The sequence below is a fragment of the Meles meles genome, chromosome 4 (assembly GCF_922984935.1).
Source record: "Meles meles chromosome 4, mMelMel3.1 paternal haplotype, whole genome shotgun sequence".
In the NCBI taxonomy this organism is placed as follows: Eukaryota; Metazoa; Chordata; class Mammalia; order Carnivora; family Mustelidae; genus Meles; species Meles meles.
This window is the reverse complement of record NC_060069.1, coordinates 85,201,057-85,225,935: the sequence shown is the minus strand read 5'-3', so window position 1 is coordinate 85,225,935 and position 24,879 is coordinate 85,201,057. Positions and strand designations below refer to the sequence as shown.

The 24,879-nt window shown below is 38.1% G+C and overlaps 1 long non-coding RNA gene across 2 annotated transcripts in view; it reads left to right on the top strand.

Annotated features, from left to right (window-relative positions):
* Positions 1 to 24,390, top strand: part of LOC123940952 — a 44,132-nt gene extending 19,742 nt beyond the window's left edge. For both annotated transcript variants that reach the window (XR_006818119.1, XR_006818118.1), the window contains one exon: positions 20,804 to 24,390. This is a non-coding gene — a long non-coding RNA (uncharacterized LOC123940952). The remainder of the gene's footprint in view (positions 1 to 20,803) is intronic.
* Positions 24,391 to 24,879: the final 489 nt, after the last annotated feature.

Here is a 24,879-nt window from a genome sequence, read left to right as displayed (position 1 = left end):
ACATAGCAAGAGTTCATTCTTTTTTATGGCTGAATAGTATTCCTGTGTGTGTGTGTGTGTGTGTGTGTGTGTGTGTGTGTGTACACAAAACATCTTTTCTTAAAATTTTTTATTTAAATTTAATTTAGTAAATATATATTGCATTACTAATTTCAGGAGAAGAGTTCAGTGATTCATCAGTTGCATGTAACACCCAGTGCTCATTACATCAAGTGCCCTCCTTAATGCCCATCACTCAGTCACCCAATCCCCCCACCAACTTTCCCTCTAGCAATCTTCCATTTCTTTCCTAGAGTTAAGAGTCTCTTATGGTTTGCCTCCCTCTCTTTTCATCTTATTTTATTTTTCCTTCTCTTTCCCATATACTCATTTGTTTTATTTCTTGAATTCCATTTATAAGTGAAATTATATGGTATTTGTCTTTCTCTGACTTATTTCACTTAGCGTAATATGCTCTTGTTCAATCCACATCACTGCAAATGGCAGAATTTCATTCTTTTTTTTAAACTCTTTATCCATTTTATTTATTTTTTCAGCGTAACAGTATTCATTCTTTTTGCACAACACCCAGTGCTCCATGCAAAACGTGCCCTCCCCATTACCCACCACCTGTTCCCCCAACCTCCCACCCTTGACCCTTCAAAACCCTCAGGTTGCCCCAACCTCCCACCCCTGACCCTTCAAAACCCTCAGGTTGCCCCAACCTCCCACCCCTGACCCTTCAAAACCCTCAGGTTGTTTTTCAGAGTCCATAGTCTCTTATGGTTCGCCTCCCCTCCCCAGTGTCCATAGCCCGCTCCCCCTCTCCCAATCCCACCTCCCCCCAGCAACCCCCAGTTTGTTTTGTGAGATTAAGAGTCATTTATGGTTTGTCTCCCTCCCAATCCCATCTTGTTTCATTTACTCTTCTCCTATCCCCCTACCCCCCCCATGTTGCTTCTCCATGTCCTCATATCAGGGAGATCATATGATAGTTGTCTTTCTCCAATTGACTTATTTCATTAAGCATGATACGCTCTAGTTCCATCCACGTCGTCGCAAATGGCAAGATTTCATTTCTTTTGATGGCTGCATAGTATTCCATTGTGTATATATACCACCTCTTCTTTATCCATTCATCTGTTGATGGACATCTAGGTTCTTTCCATAGTCTGGCTATTACACGTGCCCCTTCGGATCACTATGTTTGTATCTTTAGGGTAAATACCCAGTAGTGCAATTGCTGGGTCATAGGGTAGTTCTATTTTCAACATTTTGAGGAATCTCCATGCTGTTTTCCAGAGTGGTTGCACCAGCTTGCATTCCCACCAACAGTGGAAGAGGGTTCCCCTTTCTCCACATCCTCTCCAGCATCTGTCATTTCCTGACTTGTTAATTTTAGCCATTCTGACTGGTGTGAGGTGATATCTCATTGTGGTTTTGATTTGTATTTCCCTGATGCTGAGTGATGTGGAGCACTTTTTCATGTGTCTGTTGGCCATCTGGATGTCTTCTTTGCAGAAATGTCTGTTCATGTCCTCTGCCCATTTCTTGATTGGATTGTTTGTTCTTTGGGTGTTGAGTTTGCTAAGTTCCTTATAGATTTTGGATACTAGCCCTTTATCTGATATGTCGTTTGCAAATATCTTCTCCCATTCTGTCAGTTGTCTTTTGGTTTTGTTAACTGTTTCCTTTGCTGTGCAAAAGCTTTTGATCTTGATGAAATCCCAATAGTTCATTTTTGCCCTTGCTTCCCTTGCCTTTGCCGTTGTTCCTAGGAAGATGTTGCTGTGGCTGAGGTCGAAGAGGTTGCTGCCTGCATTCTCCTCAAGGATTTTGATGGATTCCTTTCTCACATTGAGGTCCTTCATCCATTTTGAGTCTATTTTCGTGTGTAGTGTAAGGAAATGGTCCAATTTCATTTTCCTGCATGTGGCTGTCCAATTTTCCCAGCATCCTTTATTGAAGAGGCTGTCTTTTTTCCATTGCACATTCTTTCCTGCTTTGTCGAAGATTAGTTGACCATAGAATTGAGGGTCTATTTCTGGGCTCTCTATCCTGTTCCATTGATCTATGAGTCTGTTTTTGTACTAGTACCATGCTGTCTTGAGGAAGACAGCTTTGTAATAGAGCTTGAAGTCTGGAATTGTGATGCCACCAACTTTGGCTTTCTTTTTCAATATTCCTTTGTCTATTTGAAGTCTTTTCTGGTTCCATATAAGTTTTAGGATTCTTTGTTCCATTTCTTTGAAAAAAATGAATGGTATTTTGATAGGGATTGCATTAAATGTGTAGATTGCTTTAGGTAGCATAGACATTTTCACAATATTTCTTCTTCCAATCCAGGAGCATGGAACATTTCTCCATTTCTTTGTGTCTTCCTCAATTTCTTTCATGAGTACTTTATAGTTTTCTGCACATAGATTCTTAGCCTCTTTGGTTAGGCTTATTCCTAGGTATCCTATAGTTTTGGGTGCAATTATAAATGGGATAGACTCCTTCATTTCTCTTTCTTCTGTCTTGTTGTTGGTGTAAAGAAATGCAACTGATTTCTGTGCTTTGATTTTATATCCTGACACTTTACTGAATTCCTGTACGAGTTCTAGCAGTTTTGGAGTGGAGTCTTTTGGGTTTTCCACATATAGTATCATATCATCTGCACAGAGTGATAGTTTGACTTCTTCTTTGCCGATTTGGATGCCTTTGATTTCGTTTTGTTGCTGTGGCTAGGACTTCTAGTACTATGTTGAGTAGCAGTCATGATAATGGACACCCCTGCTGTGTTCCTGAGCTTAGCAGAAAATCTGTCAGTTTTTCTCCATTGAGAGTGATATTTGCGGTGGGTTTTTCATAGATGGCTTTGATAATATTGAGGTATGTGCCCTCTATCCCTACACTTTGAAGAGTTTTGATCAGGAAGGGATGCTGTACTTTGTCAAATGCTTTTTCAGCATCTATTGAGAGTATCATATGGTTCTTGTTCTTTCTTTTATTAATGTGTTCTATCACATTGATTGATTTGCGGATGTTGAACCAACCCTGCAGCCCTGGAATAAATCCCACTTGATTGTGGTGAATAATCCTTTTAATGTACTGTTGAATCCTATTGGCTAGTATTTTGGCGAGAATTTTTGCGTCTGTGTTCATCAAGGATATTGGTCTGTAGTTGTCTTTTTTGGTGGGATCCTTGTCTGGTTTTGGGATCAAGGTGATGCTGGCCTCATAAAATGAGCTTGGAAGTTTTCCTTCCATTTCTATTTTTTGGAACAGTTTCAGGAGAATAGGAATTAGTTCTTCTTTAAATGTTTGGTAGAATTCCCCTGGGAAGCCGTCTGGCCCTGGGCTTTTGTTTGTTTGGAGATTTTTGATGACTGTTTCAATCTCCTTACTGGTTATGGGCCTGTTCATGTTTTCTATTTCTTCCTGGTTCAGTTGTGGTAGTTTATATGTCTCTAGGAATGCATCCATTTCTTCCAGATTGTCCAATTTGTTGGCGTAGAGTTGCTCATAGTATGTTCTTATAATTGTCTGTATTTCTTTGGTGTTAGTTGTGATCTCTCCTCTTTCATTCATGATTTTATTTATTTGGGTCCTTTCTCTTTTCTTTTTGATGAGTCTGGCCAGGGGTTTATCAATCCTATTGATTCTTTCAAAGAACCAGCTCCTAGTTTCATTGATTTTTTCTATTGTTTTTTTGGTTTCTATTTCATTGATTTCTGCTCTGATCTTTATGATTTCTCTTCTCCTGCTGGGTTTAGGGTTTCTTTCTTGTTCTTTCTCCAGCTCCTTTACGCATAGGGTTAGGTTGTGTATTTGAGACCTTTCTTGTTTCTTGAGAAAGGCTTGTACCGCTATATATTTTCCTCTCAGGACTGCCTTTGCTGTGTCCCACAGATTTTGAACTGTTGTGAATTTTTTCAATTCTTCTTTAATTTCCTGGTTAACCCATTCATTCTTTAGAAGGATGCTGTTTAGTCTCCATGTATTTGGGTTCTTTCCAGCTTTCCTCTTGTGATTGAGTTCTAGCTTCAGAGCATTGTGGTCTGAAAATACGCAGGGAATAATCCTAATCTTTTGATACCAGTTGAGACCTGATTTGTGACCCAGGATGTGATCTATTTTGGAGAAGGTTCCATGTGCACTAGAGAAGAATGTGTATTCTGTTGCTTTGGGATGAAATGTTCTGAATATATCTGTGATGTCCATCTGGTCCAGTGTGTCATTTAAGGCCTTTATTTCCTTGTTGATCTTTTGCTTGGATGATCTGTCCATTTCAGTGAGGGGAGTGTTAAAGTCCCCTACTATTATTGTATTATTATTGATGTGTTTCTTTGATTTTGTTATTAATTGGTTGATATAGTTGGCTGCTCCCACGTTAGGGGCATAGATATTTAAAATTGTTAGATCTTCTTGTTGGACAGACCCTTTGAGTAGGATATAGTGTCCTTCCTCATCTCTTATTATAGTCTTTGGCTTAAAATCTAATTGATCTGATATAAGGATTGCCACCCCAGCTTTCTTCTGATGCCCATTAGCATGGTAAATTGTTTTCCACCCCCTCACTTTAAATCTGGAGGTGTCTTCGCGTCTAAAATGAGTTTCTTGTAGGCAACATACTGATGGGTTTTGTTTTTTTATCCATTCTGATACCCTGTGTCTTTTGATTGGGGCATTTAGCCTATTAACATTCAGGGTAACTATTGAGAGATATGAATTTAGTGCCATTATTAGCCTGTAAGGTGACTGTTACTGTATATTGTCTCTGTTCCTTTCTGATCTACTACTTTTAGGCTCTTTCTTTGCTTAGAGGACCCCTTTCAATATTTCCTGTAGAGCTGGTTTGGTGTTTGCAAATTCTTTCAGTTTTTGTTTGTTCTGGAAGCTTTTGATCTCTCCTTCTATTTTCAATGATAGCCTAGCTGGATAGAGTATTCTTGGCTGCATGTTTTTCTCATTTAGTGCTCTGAATATATCATGCCAGCTCTTTCTGGCCTGCCAGGTCTCTGTGGATAAGTCTGCCGCCAATCTAATATTTTTACCATTGTATGTTACAGACTTCTTTTCTCGGGCTGCTTTCAGGATTTTCTCTTTGTCACTAAGACTTGTAAATTTTACTATTATGTGACGGGGTGTGGACCTATTCTTGTTGACTTTGAGGGGGGTTCTCTGCATCTCCTGGATTTTGATGCTTGTTCCCTTTGCCATATTAGGGAAATTCTCTCCAATGGTTCTCTCCAATAGACCTTCTGCTCCCCTCTCTGTTTCTTCTTCTTCTGGAATCCCAATTATTCTAATGTTGTTTCGTCTTATGGTGTCACTTATCTCTCGAATTCTCCCCTCATGGTCCAGTAGCTGTTTGTCCCTCTTTTGCTCGGCTTCCTTATTCTCTGTCATTTGGTCTTCTATATCACTAATTCTTTGTTCTGCCTCATTGATCCTAGCAGTGAGAGCCTCCATTTTTGATTGCACCTCATTAATAGCTTTTTTGATTTCCACTTGGTTAGATTTTAGTTCTTTAATTTCTCCAGAAAGGGCTTTTATATCTCCAGAGAGGGTTTCTCTAATATCTTCCACGCCTTTTTCGAGCCCGGCTAGAATATTCAGAATCATCATTCTGAACTCTTGATCTGACATAGTACCAATGTCTGTGTCGTTTAGGTCCCTAGCCTTCGGTACTGTCTCTTGTTCTTTTGTTTGTGGTGATTTTTTCAGCCTTGTCCTTTTGTCCAGATAAGAGGATATGAAGGATCAAATAAAGTACTAAAAGGGTGGCAAAGACCCCAGAAAAATGCACTGTAACCAAATCAGAAGAGACCCTAAATTGGGGGGAGGGGAGAACGGGGATACAAAGAGGTTCAGAAAAAAATTTAAAAAATAAAACAAATAAAGAAAAAATATAAAAAATAAAGAAAATATATATATATTTAGATAAACTAGTCAAAAAAATCAAAAAAGAAAAGGGTAAAAGTTTTAAAAAATTTAGCAGAAGAAGAAAAAAGAAAAAGAAAAAAAATTGAAAAAAGAAAAAAAAATTGAAAAAAGAAAAAAAAATTTAAGTAGCCGCAAGACTAAAGAATCATGGGGAGAAAGCCATGAGTTCCATGCTTTGCTTTCTCCTCCTCTGGAATTGCTCTGCTGTCTTAGGAATTGAATCTGCTTTCTCCTTGATAGATGAACTTCGTCCTGGCTGGATATTTTGTTGATCTTCTGGGGGAGGGGCCTGTTGTAGTGATTCTCAAGTGTCTTTGCCCGAGGCGGGATTGCACCGCCCGTACCGGCGGCCGGACTAAGTAATCAGCTCGGATTCCCTTTTGGGAGCTTCTGTTCCCTGAACGCTTTCCGTAGAGTTCCGGAGGACGGGAATGAAAATGGCGGCCTCCCAGTCTCCGGCCCGGAGGAGCCGAGAGCCTGGGGCCCCACTCCTCAGTGCGCCCCCAGAGGATAGCACCCAATCACTCCCGTATCCCCAGCCTCTAGCCGCGCTCCGAGCTCACCCAGCCTGCGACCAGTTCAAGGTAACCCCGAGCTGAGAGTTCAGTCCTCAGCTCTGTCTCTGCAGCCGGCTTCTCCGTTCTAATACCTGCGAGCTCTCCGACACTCCGACACCCCCGATCCTTCTGTGACCCTGCGGGGCCTGGGGCCACGCTGGCCCCGCATGGGCTTCACCCTGGTTTAGCCTCTGGAGCAATGTCCCTCAGTGGAACAGACTTTTAAAAGTCCTGATTTTTTTTTTTAAAGATTTTATTTATTTATTTGACAGACAGAGATCACAAGTAGGCAGAGAGGCAGGCAGAGAGAGAGAGGAAGGGAGCAGGCTCCCCGCTGTGCAGAGAGCCCGATGCGGGGCTCGATCCCAGGACCCTGAGATCATGACCTGAGCCGAAGGCAGCGGCTTAACCCACTGAGCCACCCAGGTGCCCCTAAAAGTCCTGATTTTGTGCTCCGTTCCTCCGCCGCTTGCCGGGAGCCGGCCCCTCCCCCTGCGGTCTATCTTCCCGTCATTTTAGATTCACTTCTCCGCCAGTCCTACCTTTCAGAAAGTGGTTGATTTTCTGTTTCTAGAGTTGCTGTTCTTCTTCTCTTCGCTCTCCCGTTGGATTTGTAGGTGTTTGCAATGTTTAGATAAGCTATCGAGCTGATCTCCTGTTACCTGATGTAGTCTCAGGCTGCTACTTCTCCGCCATCTTCAAAATTTCATTCTTTTTGATGGGTGAATAATATCCCATAATACACACACACACATAGACACACACACACACACACACACACACCCCACATCTTCTTTATCCATTAATCTGTTGATGGACATATGGGCTCTTTCCATAATTTGGCTGTTGTGGATATTGCTGCTATAGACATTGGGGTGTATGTGTCCCTTTGAATCACTATGTTTGTATCCTTTGGATAAATACCTAGTAGTGCAATTGCTGGGTTATAGGGTAGTTATATTTTTAACTTTTTGAGGAACCTCCATACTGTTTTCCAAAGTGGTTGCACCAGTTTGGATTCCCACCAACAGTGTAAGGGAGTTCCCCTTTCTTCATATCCTCTCCAACATCTGTTGTTTCCTGACTTGTTCATTTTAGCCATTCTGAATGGTATGAGGTGGTGTCTCATTATGGTTTTGATTTGTATTTCCCTGACGATGAGTGATGTTGAGCATGTTTTCATGTGTCTGTTAACCATTTGTATTTCTTCTTTGGAGAAATGTCTGTTCATGTTTTCTGTCTATTTCATGACCGAATTTTTCGTTTTTTAGGGTGCTGAGTTTTATGGGTTCTTTATAGATTTTGGATACTATTCCTTTATCTCATAAGTCATTTCTGAAAATCTTCTCCTATTCTGTAGGTTGCATTTTAGTTTTGTTGACTGTTTCTATTGCTGTGCAAAAGCTTTTCATCCTGATGAAGTCCCAATAGTTCATTTTTGCTTTTGCTCCCCTTGCCTTTGGAGAAAGGTCTAGCAAGAAGTTCTTGCAGCTGAGGTTAAAGAGGTTGCTATCCATGTTCTCCTCTAGGGTTTTGATGGACTCCTGTCTCACATTTAGGTCTTTCAGCCATTTTGAGTTTATTTTTGTGTATGATGTAAGAAAGTAGTTCAGTTTCATTCTTCTGCATGTGGCTGTCCAATTTTCCCAACTCCATTTGTTGAAGAGACTGTCTTTTTTTCATTGCATATTCTTTCCTGATTTGTTGAAGATTAATTGACTATAGAACTGCAGGTCCATTTCTGAATTCTCTATTCTCTTCCATTGATCTGTATGTCTGCTTTTATGCCACTGCTATACTGTCTAAATGATTACAGCTTTGTAATACAGCTCGAAGTCTGGAATTGTGATGCTTGCAGCTTTGGTTTTCTTTTTCAACATTCCTTTGGCTCCTTGGGGTTTTTCTGGTGCCATATAAATTTTAGGATTGTTCCATCTCTGTGAAATATGGCAATGGTATTTTGATAGAGATTACACTGAGTGTGTAGATTGCTTTGGGTATTATAGACATTTTCACAAAATTTTTTTCTTCCAATCCATGAGCATGGAATGTTTTTCCATTTCTTTGTGTCTTCCTCAATTTTCATCACAAATGTTCTATAGTTTTTGTAGCACAGATTCTTTACCTCTTTGGTTAGTTTTATTCCTAGGTATCTTATGGTTTTTGGTGCAACTGTGAATGGGATGGATTCCTTGATTTCTCTTTCTTCTGCTTCATTTTTAGTGCACAGAAATGCAACTGACTTCTGTGCATTGATTTTATATCCTGCAACTTTGCTGAATTCCTGTAAAAGCTCTAGAATTTTTTTGTGGATTCTTTAGGGTTTTCTACATAGACTATCATGTCATCTATGAATAGTGAAAATTTGACTTCTTACTTGCCAATTTGGATGCTTTTTATTTCTTTTTGCTGTCTGATTGCTGAGACTAAGGCTTTTAGTACTATACTGAACACAGTGGTGAGAGTGGACATCCCTGTGGTTTTCCTGACCTGAGAGGGAAAGTTCTCAGATGATATTTGCTATAGGGCTTTCAGGTATGGCTTTTATGATATTGAGGTGTGTTTCTTCTATCCCTACATAGTCAAAGGTTTTTATCAGGAAAGGTTGCTATATTTTGTCAAATGTTTTTTCTGCATCTATGGATAAGATCATATAGTTATTGTCCTTTCTTTTGTTAATGTGGTACAACACATTGATTGATTTGTGGATGTTGAACCAACCCTGCAGCCCAGCAGTAAATCCCACTTGGTCATGATGAATAATCCTTTTAATTTACTATTGGATCCTATTAGTTAGTGTTTTGGTGAGAATTTTTGTATCCATATTCATCAGAGATATTCGTCTGTAATTTCCCCTTTTTAGTGGGGCCTTTGGTTTGGGTGGCTCAGTGGTTTGAGCCGCTGCCTTCGGCTCGGGTCATGGTCTCAGGGTCCTGGGATCGGGTCCCGCATGGGGCTCTCTGCTTGGCAGGGAGCCTGCTTCCCTCTCATTCTCTCTGCCTATCTCTCTCTGTCAAATAAATAAATAAATAAATCTTAAAAAAAAAGGTTAATGCTGGCCTCATAGAATGAGTTTAGAAGTTGTCCTTACATTTCTATTTTTTTGTAACAGTTTCAGAAGACTAGGTATTAATTTTTCTTTACATGTTTGGTAGAATTCCCCTGGGAAGCCATCTGGCCCTGGACTCTCATTTTTTGGGAGTTTGATTACTGATTTAATTTATTTCCTGGTTTTGTTCAGGTTTTCTATTACCTTCTTGTTTCAGTTTTGGTAGTTCATATATTACTGAACTTATTCATTTCTTTCAGATTGCCTAGTTTGTTGGCATATAAATGCTCATAATATTCTCTTTTAATTGTTTTTATTTCTTCAGTGTTGGTTGTGATCTCTCCTCTTTCATTCATGATTTTATTTATTTGGGTCCTCTCTTATTTTTGATAAGCCTGGTTAGGGGGTTATCAATCTTGTTAATTCTTTCATAGAACCAGCTCCTAGTTTCATGATCTGTTCTACTGTGTTTTTTTTTTTAAATTATTATTTCTATAACATTGATTTCTGTTCTAATCTTTATTATTTCTCTCCTTCTGCTGGATTTAGGCTTTATTTGCTATTCTCTTTCCATTTCCTTTTAGTGTAACATTAGGATGTATATTTGAGACTTTTCTTGCTTCTTGAGGAAGACCTGTATTACTATATACTTCCCTCCTAGGACTGCCTTTGCTGCAACCCAAAGATTTGAACTGTTGTGTTTTAAAACACAACAGTTCGAAAAAAAAAATGTGTATATATATATATATATATATATATATATATATATTTAAATTCTTCTTTGATTTCCTGGTTGACCCTTTCATTCTTTAGTAGGTTTTATTTTATTTTTTTAAATTTTTAAAAAGATTTATTTATTTATTTATTTATTTGACAGACATCACAAGTAGGCAGAGAGAAAGAGGAGGAAGCAGGCTCCCTGCTGAGCAGAGAGCCTGGTGCATGGCTTGATCCCAGGACCCGAGGTGAAGGCAGAGGCTTTAATCCACTGAGCCACCCAGGCACCCCAGCAGGTTGTATTTTAAACTCCATGTATTTGTGGTTCTTTCAAATTTCTTCTTGTGATTGACTTGATGTTTCTTATCATTGTGGTCTGAAAATATGCATGGTATGATCTCAATCTTTTTGTACCTGTTGAGACCTGATTTTTGATCCAATGTGTGATCTATTCTAAAGAATATTCCATGTGGACTCAAAAAGAATGTGCATTCTGCCACTTTAGGATGAAATGAATGCTCTGATTATTTCTGTTAAGTCCATCTGGTCCAGTGTGTCACTCAAAGCCCTTGTTTCCTTGGTGCTCTGCTTAGATGATCTTCTATTGCTATGATTGGGGTGTTTAAGTCCCCTACTATTATTGTATTATTATCAATGAATTTCTTTAATTTTATTATTAATTGGCTTATATATTTGACTGCTCCCAAGTTAAGGTCATAAATATTTACAATTATTAGACCTTCTTATTGCATAGACAGTTTTATTATTATATAGTGTCTTCTTCACCTCTTATTACACTCTGATTTAAAATCTAGTTTGTCTTATATAAGATGGCTACTTCAGCTTTCTTTTAATGTCCCTTACATGATAGAGAGTTTTCCATCCCCTCACTCTCAATCTGAAGGTGACTTTGGGTCTCAAATGAGTCTCTTATAAGCAGCAAGTTGATGGATCTTGTTTTTTATCCATTCTGATACTCTCTGTCTTTTGATTGGAGTATTTAGTCCATTTATATTCAAAGTAATTACTAAGTGATATGAATTTAGTGCCATTGTATTACCTGTAGATTATCTCTGTTCCTTTCTAGTCTTTGTTACTTTGGGGCTCTCTCTCTACTCAGAGGATCCCCTTTAATATTTCTTGCAGGACTGGTTTAGTGTTTACAAATTCCTTTATCTTTTATTTTCCTGGAAATTATTTTTTTGTGTGTAATTAATCTATGAGAGAGACAGAGCATGAGCAGGGGAGGGGAAGAGGGAGAAGCAGGTGTCCCCCTGAGAAGGGAGCCTGATGTGGGGCTCAATCCCAGGCCCCTGGGATCATGACCTGAGCTGAAGGCAGACACTTAACTGACTGAGCCACCCAGACGCCCCCGTCTGGAAGCTCTTTATCTTTCCTTCTATTCTGAATGTCAGACTTGCTGGATAAAAACTTGTTGAAGATATCATGCCAGTCCTTTCTGGCCTGCCAGGTCTCTGTGGACAGGTCTGCTGCCCATCTTCTGTATCTACCCTTGTAGGTTAAGAACTTCCTGTCCTGAGCTGCTTTCAGGATTTTCTTTTTATCTTTAATTTGCAAGCTTCACTATAAAACATCAAGGTGTTGATCTATTTTTGTGATTGTGAGGGGAGTTGTCTGTGCTTCCTGGACCTGAATGTCAGTAGGGGAAGTTTCAGCTATAATTTGTTCAAATAGAATTTCTGCTCCTTTCTCCCACTCCTTAATAATATTCATATTATTTCTATTCATGGAATCACTGAATTCCCTCAGCCTACTTTCATGATCTAATAGGTTTCTTTTTTTTTTTTTAAGATTTTATTTATTTATTTGACAGAGATCACAAGCAGACAGAGAGACAGGTAGAGAGAGAGAGGGAGGGAAGCGGGCTTCCTGCTGAGCAGAGAGCCCAATGCGGAGCTCAATCCCAGGACCCTGGAATCAAGACCTGAGTCAAAGGCAGAGGCTTTAACCCACTGAGCCACCCAGGCGCCCCTCTGATAGTTTTCTTAAGTTCTTCTTTTCAGGTTCCTTATTTTCCATCATTTTATTTTCTATATCACTGAGTCAGTCTTCTAATTCATTCATCTTCATTTTTATGGTCTCTACTTGGGACTGCATCTTGGTAATAGCATTTTTAATTTCCACCTGGCTAAAAAGATTTTAGTTCTTTTATCTCCATAGTAAAGGATTCTCTAGCATCTTCTAAACCCTTTTCAAGCCCAGCTAGTATCTTCATCATCATCATGGTTTTAAATTCTAGTTCAGCCATCTTACTTATATCCATATTGATTGAATCCCTGGCAGTGAGTACTACCTCCTGTTCTTTCTTTTGGGTGAATTTCTTTGTCTTTTCATTTTTTTTTCCAGAAAAGAAAGGAGAGAGGAAGAGAGGAAGAAAGGGAGAAAGGGAGAAAGAAAAAGAAAAACAATAACAGCAACAACTTCAGGAAATATTTCTGGTGTGTGTTATGTACACTCTGATGTTGTGTTTTGGTTGCTGTTTCCCATTGGTGCATCCTCTACAGAGTTCCTCCTGCTTTTAGTGGGGAGTGTTTGGGCCTTTAAGTAGGTGTGCTTTGATTTGTTTGTTGATAAGCTTTCGAAAGAAAGAAAAAAAAACCTAATCCAAGATAAGAGAAAAGGAAAAGGAACAAAAATACAAACAGACAAACAAAAAAAAATTAGAAGTGTGATTCCAAAGAATAAGAAATAAAGAAGGAAAAAAGAGTAAGAAAAGAAGAAAAAACAAAACAAAACAAAAAAAATAAAAAGCCTGATCTGAAAAATAAGAGAAGGAAACAAACAAACCAACAAATGCACAAAAATTATGCCTAGTGCCAAAAAAAAGAAAGAAAAAGAGAGAGAAAGGGAAAAAAGAGAAAATACATAAAAGAAAAAATTAAAAATAAGAAATAGAAAAATAAAAAATTAAAAATTTAAAAAATTTGGAAAAAAAAGAAAAAGAAAAAGAGAAGCAAGTCTGGTCCTATTTCCACCACAAGCTGTCATTTTGGAACATTCTTTAATCAGTAGACTTGGTACCTGTGGGGGTTTCTGTGTTGGTCTGAGGGAGAGGCCTGCTCACAAACTGACTTACCCTTGTAAAGACGCCCCAACCAGATGCAGAGGGGTGGGGTTTAGTGTAGGGGACTCCAGCCTCCTCCGGAGCCACTGTGTTTCTCTCTAAAGTCAACTGTTCTGAGGGGTGGGGGAGAGGGGTGGTGGAGGAGGGAGAATATGGTGTCACCCCACCCTTTTGTCCCTGGGGAGGGGAATCCTTGGCCACTGCTGTTCAGGAGACCCTCTCAGGAAAGCAAACAGTCTTCTGTGTGCTGGGGTTTCTTCACTTCCTTGCCCTTAACCTATCTATGGCTGGGCCATTAGCACGCCTGGTACCATGGACCTCCTGTGTTTTATCTCTGGCCAATGGCTGAGATTCAAAATTCCAAGTTTTTAATGGTCTGGCAAGGTGTGAACCCACTACCCTCCCCCAGCCTCCTGGCTCGCCCAGCACCACCCTTTCCCAGAAAAAGCAGTTGCACAGTTTGTGCACAGAGGCTGGAGTTTATTGCAAAGCTCAGCAAAAAGCTGCAATCAGGTTATCAGACATCTGTGCTCAATTCAGTCTCCTTCTCTATTCTGTCTCAGAAAAGCAGTGGCACAGAGGCTTGGATCTATTGTGGCAGACAGCAAAAAAGCAGTGGCTTGATTATCTGCAGTCTGCCTGTGTCTGCTCTCTGCAGTTCTGTCCCAGAAAAGCAGCTGTTTGGCGTGCAGGTGGTGGTTTAAGTCTATTGTAGCTCACAGTGAAAAGTTGCTACAAGGTTATCTGCCCTCTGAGCACACCTCTGTCCCTGCTGTTCAGTGCCACTCAATGGCTCCAGATGGCCTTTTGTCCTTGGAGAGGCAAAATACACTCTTCCAAATGTACTCTAGGAAGGGGGAGGGATCTCTCTTAGTGTAACCCAGGGGATCTCCTCAACCAGGGCTTATTGTGTAATCTCTACCTCCTATGGTCTCTCCCTCTCCAGGACTTTGCTCTGCAAAGTGGTTTCCGTCCCCTTTGCAGCTGCGGGACATTCTCCCTGGGTTCATGGCTCTGAAGTTCGCAACTGCCATGTCTTCTCCCTCCAACTGAGCAGATTGTTTTCTTAATCCTCAGATCACATTCCTAGTTGTTCAAAAGAGTTGGATGTTGATCTAGTTGAAACACAGCTAGATCAACAACCATTTAGCTAAATGCTGTGCACATGTTAAGTGATTGAGAAGAAAAATTGTGTAATTTTATGTGTCAGGAAAAAGATGTATCTTGCAGTTACATTAATTGGGGTTTGAAACTTGCACCCCGAATAGGGTGGCACAACTCTAAAAATCTGTTTTTGGTTGGTTAAAATGAGTTTTCTTGTTTATTTTTCAGTGTAAAGGCTCTCCTTACGTTCTTGGGTAGACCAGAGGGCTGGGTATATCAGCCTGGATGGTTAGATCTGGTTATAGTAAAATACTTTAGATATGGTTCAGGTTCTAAATGGAACCACTTTCTTTTTTTTTTAATTGATACATAGAAATATGGAAATGGTAAATCCTAATACTTTTATGACTTAGCTGAATGAGATGGTTGCAGGTCTACTCCAGTGCGAATCAGTAGTTGTACTTCGTGGTGACCTTGTCTTGCCTTTGTAGATGTCATGTTCTCTGTTTGGCCTGTGCTATCTGAATTTGGAGAAAGAGGCCATCAAAACCTGTTTTGATGTGTACCTTCTTTGCAGAGATCATAGACCGAGGTGTGTACTATTTCAAAAATGAGATATCATGTTTTTGAGGCTTAATGATCAGATATTTAGAAGGCTGGGAGATGTGGAAAGTGATGATTGTGTTTTCTTTCATCCAAACATGCCATTTTGCCTGATACATGTACATGTTCATTCGATTTTAACAGTGACATGTTATTGTTAGTAATTTTTCATAACACGTCAAATCAGCTTCTCTAAAGGAAAGGAGGTTGTGATTAGAAGGAGGGAATTCGAGGTGAGTTAGGTGAGTTAGGTAGCATGTGAGCTCTGCAGGAAAGGGAATATCTGAGAAGGGGTGGCCACAGTGGGGATTCAGACCTTTGAAGGTGACTAGGGAAGAGGCTGCAGAAAGTGGGATGGGAGACACCTAAAGAGTTCAACCATCTTTGTAGCTCTCCATGGCTCAGCCTATGGAGCGCCTGGGCACTATTCTGGTCTCTCAGGCAGTCTATGCCAGTTGTAGAGAAAGACATAGAGCAGACCTCTCCTCATTCCAGACCCAGTGGGTAGGAGCATTTTTCCTATTGGCACAAACTGTTGCCACTCTTGCTTTCTGATGGGCTTTAGTTTTTATTGTTTCTCCTTCTTGTGAAATATCAGGATATGACTCTAAATACAAAATCAGGCTTTTATGACTCTGGGAGTCTAGTCTGTGAATCTCTGCCTTCTGACTTTAAGCTTATGAAGCAACAGCAGGACAATTGTTGCACTCTATCCCAGGGTTTGGGTTACACACAATTCAGTGTTATCAGATCTTCTGTGGGTGCTTGGGTGTTTGTTTTTTCTTTTTCAGTACATATCCCCCATCAGCCTAGCTGCATGACGTCAGACACATGGTTATTCTAAAGACCTCTATAGATGAATGACCAAATAATTTATTGTACAAGCCAACGTAAGAAGAAGAGTTGATATGAACATGGACGCAAGCACTGCAGGAAGAAACTGTGATGACCTCAAACAAAGAGAGACATAATGTCACCCTGTGTAGCATGCACCATTCCCCCAGTTCCCTCAAGATAAAGCGTAAACTCCTATGTAATGACTTAGACAGCTGCTGTGCGGCAGGCCAGTTTATCTATCTCTGCATCCAGAATTACCTTTGTAATTGCCTAAAGTTGGGCAATCAAATTCATTTGTTTGGGTTTTTCCTTCTATGTAGAAGGTGTTACTTCTTGCCCTCTCCCCCACAAATACATGTGACAACTTAACTCAGCTTTCATTTCGTATCCTAAGATGTACTTACCAACTCTGTGATGCATTTTTGTGATATTTTCTGGGTAGAATTAGCCACTTCCTTCTTTTGTTCTACCACTATCATAAAAGGGGAAAGAACACAAATGCACAAACTTACATATTTATCAGCACAGACTGTTTCTTTATAACTGGGGTTTCATTAAATTTTTCAATGCTAGTGGCAGAGAGGGAGGGTGAGTGTTCCATGTATTCCTTTTTATCTCTTTTTATATCTCAAATTGTATTGCATGTGAATTAACATCTGCAGATGAGTGTTTTGAAAACATTTGAATCATGCTCAAGATATTTCCAAGGGGCCTTAAAATTTTTGTGGATTTAACCAGCTAGTAAAACATCATGATCAAGATCCAATGATTTTGTGTATTTTACATACATCTTGGTTTGATTGCCAACAATTTAACATTTTTGCATCTATGTTCACGAGTGATAATTTTCTATAATATTCTTTGGAATATTATTGTCGGGATTTCATATTAAGTTTATACTGATCTCATAAAATGAATTTTTCTCATATCACGTGGAAGAATCAGTGTAGCATTATTGTTCTTTCTTACTGAAATGTTGGTTGTTGGCACATGTGTCATAAGTACTGTTGTCCAGAAGAAGAACCACAGACAAAGGGACATGTCCCAATAATTTCTTAAGGAAGTGTTTTCAGAGAAATCTGTAAGATATGGTAGGAAGTAGGAAAAAGAAGGTGATGAAGCCATGTAAGTATATGGTATCTGGCTAGGACCCTCAGAATGTAGCTTCGGTCTGATTCTACACAAAAATTTGGAGTGCAGGTTGCACAGCAGAGCTGTCTGGACCCTAGGAAGTAGAGTTGGGGCTTCCAAATCACTTTACTTGACACCGTACAGCTAAAGCATGAATGGTGGTTGTTGTGGTATGAAATTCAAGGTACTGTAATTGTTTGGATTTGATATTTGTCAGTGTGTACCGGTTTAGCATCCCAGGGAAGGTCTTCAAAATGAGACAGGTGGATGTCTGTTCAGACATAACAGAGTACAGGATGCACGACCCAGGAGACACAAAATAGTTTAAAAGGTATCTAAGAAGTTCTGAGCAGCTCACCTACATGATCCATTACTGCACACATATTGCACTGAACAGATTACTTGAATCTCATGTTAAATTTATTCTCTTCAGTTATGTATTATATAACATAGTAGAATATTTTGCATGATCCCTATTCTTTCAAGTGTGTAAGGTGTTTTATGGTCACTATTGAGGTCTGTTTCATTCCATGTGAGCTTGAGGAGAATTTATTTTGCTGCTGTTGGATGAAATATTCTATAAATATCAATTAGATTAATTTGTCTAATGGGGCTGTTCACTTCAACTGTATCTTAGCTGATTTTCTGCTGGCTAGATCTGTCAATTACTAAGAGAGATGCTGAAGGTTTCATTTATAATAGTTGATTTGTGTATTTTACCTTATTTTCCTATCATTTTTTGCATCACATATTTTGACCATTTTTTAATTTTTTTTTCAAGATTTATTTAATTACTTATTTAGCAGAGAAAGAGAGAGTGTACAAGTAGGGAGAGAAACAGGCAGAGGGAGGAGCAGACTCTCTGTTGAGTAGGGAGCCTGATGTGAGTCTCTATCACAGAACCCTGGGATCATGACCTGAGCCGAAGGCAGATGCTTAACTGACTGAGCCACCCAGGCATCCCATATTTTGACTGTTTATTGTTAGGTCTGTGCATGTTCAGGATTCTGATTTTTTTTTTTTTTTTTGGAACTGACCCCTTTATTATTACATAATGCTTCTTATCCTTGATAACTTTCTTTGGTCTGAAATCTGCTTTGTCTAAAATTATTGTACTAAGTCCATGTTTCCTTTGATTCAGTGTTAGCATGGTGTAACTCTGTCTCTTTACTTTGAATCTATCTGTGTCTTTATAATTAAAGTGGGTTCTTGTAGACAACAAAGACCTAGTCTTGTTTTTTAGCCACTCTGACAGCTCTTTTGTTAGTTATTTAGACTATTGATATTTAAAATGATCACTGGCATAGTTGTATTACTGTCTACCATGTTTGCAATCCTTTGCTATTCATGACACTTGTTCTTTGTTTCTTCATGTCTTTCCCTCTTTCCTCCCTTCTCTGATTTAACTGAACATGTTGTCTTTCCCTTTCCTCTCTTCTCTCAGTAAATCAATCCCACTTCTTCCACAAAATTTTTTAGTGGTTGCTTAGAATATATATTGACACCTATTTATATGTTTTCAAATAACATGATGGCATTTCACTCTTAGTATAGGCACTTTATAACAGTGTTCTCCATTATTCGCTCCTATCCCTCATAACATTAATGTCATTCATTTCACTTATCCAAATGTTATTATGATATAATACATTGTTGCTCTTATTAATTTGGGCAGTCATTTATTGATCAACTAAGAATAAGAAGAAAAATGTTTGGCGTTAACTTTGGTTATTCTTTCTCTGATACTCTTCCTTTCTTTACGTAAATCTGCATTCCTCACCTATATAATTTTTCTTATCTTTGGAGAACTTTGAACATTTTTTTCAACGAAGGTCTACAGATGATAAATACACCCAGTTTTTTCTTGATGAATTCTTAAATTATCTAAAGATAATTTTTCTTTACTTTTGAAGGTACATTTGCTAAATACAATATTCTAGTTTCTTGGTTTTGTCTTTCAATGCTTTATATATTTCACACAACTTTCTTGGTTTGTGAAGAAAAGTCCAATGGAATTCTTAACATTCTTCCTCTTTGTATGATGTTTTCTTCCTCTGGCTTCTTTCAAAACTTATTCTTTAAATAGATTTTTAAAAATATTTTCCTCCTTGGTGTTTGCTGAGCCTCTGGATATCTGGTTTTGTGTCTCCTATTAATTTTGGAAAATTGTCAGCCATTATTACTTCAAACATTTTATTTATTTATTTATTTTTGCTCTTTTTTCTGTTCTCCTCTTTGTATTCCCATTAGGTATATATTCCACCTTTTATAATTGTCCTACAGAGCTGAGGTATTCTCTTTCATTTTTGTTATTTATTTATTTATTTATTAAGATTTTATTTATTTATTTGACAGAGAGAGAGCACAAGTAGGCAGAGCAGCAGGCAGAGGGAGACGGAGAAGAAGACTTCCTGCTGAGCAGGGATTCCAATACAAAGCTTGGTCCCAGGACCCTGGAATCATGACCTGACCTGAAGGCAGATGCTTAACTGACTGAGTCACCCAGATGTCTGTCTCCCATTTTTTGTAATTCCTTGGTTGTATTTACATTTTAGTTTAAGAACTTTCTATTACCAGGCCTACTGATTCTTTCTTTGGCCTTGTGCAGTCTACCAATGAGCCTTCAATGCATTCTGTATTTTTTTTTTAATTTTTAAAAAAGATTTTACTTACTTATTTGACAGAGAGAGATAGAGAAAGAGAGCTCATAAGCAGGAGGAGTCATAGACAGAGGGAAGAGGAAGAAGCAGGCTTCCTGAAGAGCAGGGAGCCTGACGTGAGGCTCGATCCCAAGACTCTGGGATCCTCACCTGAGCTGAAGGCAATGCTTAACCAACTGAGCCACCCAGGAGCCCCATGTTTTTTATTTCTTTTATATGGTTTTTTATTTCTTGAATTTCCTTTTAATTCTCTCTTAGTGCTACCATTTCTCTGTTAATATTACCCATCCTTTTTTCTGTATTGCCTACTTTTCCTTTAGAGTCCTAAATATACTGATCATATTTATTTCAAATTCCCTGATAATTCTAAAATCAGTGTTATAGTGTTATATCTGAATCAGGTTCTGATGCTTGCTTTTTCTCTTATAGACTGTTGTGTTGGAGTTTTTTGTTTGTTTGTTTTTGTTTTAGTGGCTCTGAGTCTTTAAGCTATGACATTTTAAAATACTTCTTACCCTTTTCTTTTTTCTCCCTTTATACTTAACGTGAGATAGGAAGATTAGAGGGGGCTAGAGTTGGCTAATTACTCTTCCCCAAGTGAGAGATGTCTTTTTCACTAAGAGCAGGTCTTTCTTATAAAGAATAATCTAAGAAAATTTCAAAAATTTTTTTTCCTCTCTCTCCACTCAAGATAGGAAGGCTTTTTGTCCATTCTTCACCATGACAACCTACTGAGTGGAGGTCCTGGATGTAACACCAATGAAAGTGTGGTGAACCCCTTATGTCTGGGTCCCCAGAAGGTTTTAACTCCCCAGGTTGTCCACACTCAGCATCCAACCATTTGTCAAAATTATCATTTAAGTCTTTCTACCACTTCTGACTGTTGGCTTCTGCTTCAGATAATCTGATCTTGCCTGTGATTCTTAGTAATTGCATGTCTGTTCAGATCTTGGGAGGTGTTTTTGCCCTGTGACCTCAATTCTCTGATGGATCTTAGAAAAAAGTTATTGGTTTTATGATTGTTTGGCTTTTGTCTTTTTGTGAAGATTGTATAATGACTTACAAGTTCTTTACATGTTGGAGTTACTCTAAATTTTTTTTTAAGATTCCATCTTGATAAATTGATAAAGTTTTTGAATGTATCTTCCAGGTTTCTCTGGAAGAGTTTGAAGATGTGGGTTTTGATCAGTTCCAGCAGAACTGCTTGAAACAGGACAGAGAAAAAGTGCGCCATGAATGAATGGAACCTGCAGAGGCATAGACCAACCTGTATCCTCGCCTTGCTGGGTGACCTGGGACTTCCCTCCTCTGGGACCTGGATTGAGGATCCATTTCATATATGGGGAAATCCACACAACACCCAAAGCACAGCTGGGAAGACTGAGGCCCAATTCCAGGAAACTCAACTTCCTCTACATTTATAAAAATGTATTTTTAGATGCTTTTCAGAGTCATAGAAGTATTCCTTACAGATAAGAAGGAAGAAAGGAGGGAAGGAAGGAAGGAAAAGAGAAAAGGCAGGAGGGGACAGACTGTTTATAATGTGTATTGCTTGAGCTGGGGTTGGAATGAAACTACCTGCATCACCTTGTTGCCATGCTGCTGTGTTTTCTATCCAGTTTTGCCCCATGAATCCTCAGATTTTCCAATATGACTCTTACAACAGCCATGATTCCTGCCCCTCTGTGAGTACTAATCACTGTTCACTGTAATTTTTTCAAGTGCTTCTTTCCTCTGCCCCAGGTATTTTTCCCATATGCGTGAGTCAGTTAGTACTCGAGGAGGACCTGCTGCAGACCTCAGAAATTCTTTCTGAGGAATTCTTTCAGCAGCTCTTTGCTACGGTCTTCTGTCATAATGAACTACAGCCACAGTGGTGTCTAAGGACACCTAGTTTTATTTCTTCATCTTAGGGAATCACCAGGCTTCTCCTGGTTTCCCTTCTGTATGACACAGAAAGTTCTCCCAAGACAGTAAGCTAGGGCAATAATTGGACTCATTTGGTTAATTTTTCACCTTTCAGCAATTATACTCTTTCTTTTCCTGATGTTCAGTGTCTTGAAAACTATTGCTTCATATATTTTCAATTGCTTTGTGTGTATTGGGTTTTTTGTCTGTATGTGTTAGGGAGGGTAGATCTGCCTATTATTGTATTTTGGCCAGAGAACTAAGAGATTTTAAAATGTTTACTTTTAAAATGTATATTTGAATTCTTTGTTACTAGCATGTGAACATGTATTGGATTTGTAATATTTACATTTTATTCATTGATGTTGCTAAATTTACATTTCAGTTCTAATGGGTTGTTTAACGTATAGTCTTCAGGATTTTCTGTGTGTATTAGTGTATCACCTGAGAGCAAAGAAAGATTTATTGTTTTCTGTCCTTATGCCTCATATTACTTCTTCTTGATTTATTTCACTGGATTAAGTGAATAAATAACCAATAAAAGGTACAATAGAAGTAGTGGGAATGGATATACCTATCATGTTTCAAACCCATTTTGGTTTCTTCTTGCCAGCTGGTATTATTCTCTGGTATTATTTTTGGATTTTCTAGTATTATTTTGGTTTTTCTTTTATCAGTATTTCTTGCAATGTGAATCTGCTGGTGGCAAATAGCTTTGTTTACCTTTATTTTTTCTCCATGGAAAGATATTTTTTAGATATATAGAATTTTATGTTGGCAGCTATTTTTTTTTCTTCAGTATTCTAAAGATATCATTTTTTCTTTTTTTGGTCTTCTGGTATCTGTTGCTTGGTATGTAATATCATCTATCTTTCTTACTATTGTTTTCTTTAATAAAATGGTGTCCCCTCTGCCTTAGTTTCTTTTAACATTTGTAGGAAGGAAGGCATACAAAATGAAGTTGATATTTTAAAATGTTGACTTTTTCATTATGCATATGTTGGATTGTTCATTTTTAGCCTCTTTATTATTTTTTATTGTGTTATGTTAGTCACCATACAATACACCATTAGTTTTTGATGTAGTGTTCCAAGATTCATTGTTTATGTATAATACCCAGTGCTCCATACCATACATGCCTCCTTTTAGCCTATCTTCAAACTTTTCTTCCTTTTCCACCCATGTGGTTTTTATTGCTCAAATGTTTTAGAATGACCTTTATTCCTGTCAGTATGGTGCTTAGACATATGATAGAGCAGGGTTGCAGTAAGAAATTATGACGTAAGGATAATACAGCAACTACAGTAACAATAACAACTTCAGTTGCAACATGTGTGGAGAAACAGAAAGGGTCCCAAATAAGCTATTCTGTGATAAAATTTTCAAAAATTATCTCAGGAAATGGAAATCAGAAAGATAGAGAAAGCTCCACAAAGGAATGGACAAATACCGGGTTTGCTCAACTTTATATCCATTTTGTCTAATACTGAATCTAGTATTTATAAGCCATGCAATAAATATTTGTATAATGAATAACTTTCTCATGATTATATAATAGTACAGATTGAAGTTTTTCATATGTAACATTGGGTAAACACTCCATAAATGTTTCTCTGCTGGCTGAATTAATTTTGGAACTTGGACAAGAATACTAGGCTCTTCTTATGTAAACTCAGTTGGTTCACCTTGGATTTTGACTTTGCTAATGAACTACGCCACAGGCATTAACCATAAGGTTGACTAAATATTACTTAACACTTCTTTTTTTTAAAGCTTCTTCTTACTAATCCTTGCAAAAAACAAATGGGAGAAATGGACTTCATAGCTTATTTTTGCTCTCCTGAGTCTCAGTAAAATTTATTGTGCTGGGATGATTATGGTGTCACAAGGTTAGAGAACTTCAGCCAGAATTTTAAATTATTTACTATTCTGTCAGGATAGTTGATGGGATATATTGTGAATTGTGTTTCAGTTACAGTGTGTAATTGTTAAAACAATTGCTATCGTCATTGTTAATGTTGAAACCGGATGTTGCTAAAATGATTAGATCACTTGAGAGAGCCATCTCCTTTTGTCCTACTACTCAGCATTTAGTATGTAGAGTGGCATTAAGTTATTTGTATATGAGATTGTGAAAAGAATATCATGGGGTACAGAACTCAGTGCTTTGGACTGACTGGTATTCTTTTTGCTTATTATACTTATACACCAATACCAGAAAACACTGAAGAACCTAGGCAGGTGGGGGTTGTGCATGTTTTCATAAAAATTTCATGTATGGGAATTTTTTTCCACGGGGAACTGGGCTGTCTTGTTATAAGTACAAGTAAACTTTCTTTCAATTAGTATTTTGAAAGAGACTTTGGTTCTCTTTTAGGAAAAATCAGTCAAATAATGTTAATTAAATTAAATTAATTATTAACCAATTTAATCTCTAATACAAAGCAAAGGGAGATAAAATTCTTGCTGATAAAGGTCTATATCTAAAGATAAATGTGCTGTAGGTCATGATAAGAATAAAATATGGTATTGTCTAAGTGGAAAATTGGGGGGATTGTCAAGTAACTTGATTATATTTGACATTTCTGAGGGAACCTGGTATCATATATTCTCTTAAAATTTACATGTATACCTTGACTATGTTTATATCTTGATGCAATGTAGTACCTTTTCTGTTTTAATGTCTTTCTCTTTCTCAGTGGTTATCAAACTTTTTGATTGCAGGAACTGTATATATTATTGTGGACCCTAAAGAGATTTTCTGTATCCCTAATATTTGTCAATATTTACTTCATTAAAAACTGACCTCATTAAAGATTCACTTAATGATGATAGTGATAATAATTTCATTAAACATTAACATAGATTATAGTTTTATTAAAATTAAGTACATTTTAAGATACGAAAAATTAGTTTTGATAGTGACATTATTTTCCATTTTTGCAAATCTTTTTAAATGTCTCACTTTATGAAATATAGCTGGATTCTCATATCTGCTTTTGCATTTAGTCAGTTGCAATATCATATATCTTATAGCCTCTGGAAAACCCCACCACTTACTTGTGAGGGAATCAAATTGAAAAGAAAAGGCAGGAAGTATCAGTATTATGCACACTCCCTGAACAGGTTTTAGAGAACCTCAGGGATTCCAAGACCACATCTTGAAAGCCACTTTTTTTTTTAAGATTTTGTTTATCTATTTGAGAGAGAAAGAGAGAGCAAGCACAAGAGGAGGGGAGGTCAGAAGGAGAAGCAGACTCCCGCTAAGTGGGGAACCTGATGTGGGGCTTGCTCTGAGACTCCAGAATCATGACCTGA